The sequence below is a fragment of the Corylus avellana genome, chromosome ca3 (genome assembly GCF_901000735.1).
Source record: "Corylus avellana chromosome ca3, CavTom2PMs-1.0".
NCBI lineage: Eukaryota > Viridiplantae > Streptophyta > Magnoliopsida > Fagales > Betulaceae > Corylus > Corylus avellana.
This window is the reverse complement of record NC_081543.1, coordinates 25,835,383-25,838,052: the sequence shown is the minus strand read 5'-3', so window position 1 is coordinate 25,838,052 and position 2,670 is coordinate 25,835,383.

Below are 2,670 nucleotides of genomic sequence, written 5' to 3'. Positions count from 1 at the left end.
CAAAATTTGGAACTAGATTAGGGTGCAATTAATTTAGATTTAAAATTGCTTTCATGAACACAATTCCTTGTGAGATTGACCTCGCACTAGCAATCCATTTACTACAATTGATTCGTGCACTTGCGAGTAATTATAATTTGCACAACAATGTGCTCTAATCCTTAATTCTTTGTTGATAGCAGTCATGAGGTACAAGCTCAATCAGGTAATATCTTTCTTATTTTTACACCTTGTACTTGTTATCAATATAATTTTCATGCTTTTGAGGTAAGAATGAACACATTGAGGACAATGTTTGATTTAGGTTGGGGGGGACATAGTTGTGTTATGCTTAGATTTTTCTGTCAAAAAAACAAAATGCTTCCTTCTTTAGCATGAATTTTATGTTTTAAGTTCATTATGCTACTTCTGTTAAAGAATTTCACTGCCTTCATGCTCAATTTATTGCACATGCACGTAGCCACATAAACATGACTCTTTGTTAAGGATAGACGTGACTTAGAATATCTTGAGGATAACAAATGCAAAGATTTGTAACCCTTGTGAGTTTTGAGCCAATCATTCTTTGTAGAGGGTAAGTTTTCATGAGATCATATTTCATTTGAAAGCGCATAAATAAATTTGTTGTGTTAGTCGCATTACTCTTCTATTTGGCCGAATGCAAAAATCATATATTTTATGCCGCACTTGAATCTTTTGAAGTCATGAATATTGAAGAACTATGCAAATCCTTGAGCAATGAGATTATGCCATTTTTCTTTATTTTGAGCCTCAACTTTCTTTGTATGATACATTGTTGCTAGTCACCCCATTGAGCCGTATAATTAGACTTTCTTTCTTAAACCCTTTCTCAAGTGTTTCAAGAATGAATTTTATCAAATTATCTCAGTGTGGTGGATTAGTGATTCAAAAGAAGATGACAAAAAAAAAAAAAAAATCAAAAGTAAAGATTGAAAGAGAAGAAAAAAAAAATGTTGATGTTCAAGGGTGGAAGGTATACTATGGAAAAGAAATGAGTGCTTTATTGAAGGAAAATTGGAGAGAGAAACTGATTGAAAATACAAAAGAAGCTGAAGTTCCAATTATCTTGAAACACTTTTCACTTTTACCATCACATTTTTGTTATCTATTTCCCTTTTCTTAAACCTACATTACGTCCAAATAAAAGTCCTTATTTGATCTTGGGGAGTGTATGGTTCAAACATGTTCATGACAAATCAATGAGAGTGGTGTAAATTATTTTTGGCATCCTTTCATAAGACTACTTGTTCTATCTTGACTAAGCGTTTTTCATTTGATGTATATGTGAGATGTTTGATTTTGCTTACATTATTCTACTCACATATACTTGAGAGTGTTACACATATTTCAGAGTGATTTCAATTGTTGAGTGTTAACACCAGTAAGGCTTGAATCAAAACATGATTTATGATAGAAATTTGATGTCATGTTTATTTGGACACTGAGAGAGTGTTTGTATTGGCTACATTTTTCACTCACATTGATTTTGAAGACATTTGAAATTTCTTTGGTAGTTATTAATGTTTTCACCTTTAATTCTTGTTGCTTTGAAAAAAAAAAAAAAAAGAACTTTCCTTGAGTCTTTGTTCTTGTGCTTTGTTTTGAGTCGCTTGCATTGCTAGAGACTAAGAACAAGCTGGTTGGGGGAGTGATAATAGCTTAAAAGTGCATATTTTTTCTATTAAAATAAGCATTATCATACTATATTATATTTTAATTCATATATTTTAGATTCAATTGTGGAATACTATTCAATTATTGATTTTTAGCAGGAATAATGTATTAATACAAGAAATCATCTTTTGTAGGAATCAATAGAATTTGTAGCAATTGGAAAAGTAAAAGAAAATTAAAAAAAAAAAAAAATAGAAGAAAGAAGAAAGCTGGCAACTAGGACTTATATATGAGATCGTGTCTCATATATACACGTATCTCGTGGGACCTCTAACAAAGAAAAGAAAACCAAAAAGAGAGGAAAACAAGAAGCCATACGTGGAAATCAAAATAAAAGAAAGGAAGAGTCAAGGTAGGGCCCAATTGTGGAGTGCAACAAAAGAGAATCGTATTGGTGGACTTGCAGCAAACGTAAAGGAGGAGCTGAAGGGAAAGATTGAAGAGCAACAATTAATGACGGATACGTGGACAGAAATAAATGAAAGGGGGAGTTAAAGTGGGACCCAATCGTAGAGTGCATGGGCGGTAGAAACCTAAAGAACAAAAGCTCTTCCCCTTTTTATAAAAGGAAGAGAGACGACCACTAGAGGAGTGCCATTGCGTAGGGGTGTTAAGTGGGCGAAGTCCTTGTGAATGAGTTTGGGTTGGACTCGTACTCGACTCAATTATTAAATGAGAGGTTTCGTGAACATAAATACTAGCTCCAATATTAAACGAAGCAAGCTCGACTCGACTCGGTTATGCTCGTGAGCAGCTCGTATAAGGTTCGAATTAGTAGTTGCTCATATTAATATTAAAAATTGATGTTTTTTTTTTTTTTTTTTTTTAATAGCATAATTTTATTATAAAAAGATACATATTTTCTCTCTTCGAAACCAAGTGTCTTGCTGTATGGACTCAGACTCTATACACAGCTAGCCAGACTAAGCAAATGCTCATATGCAAGCTAGCTTCTTGAGCCGTTTAAGAATACTT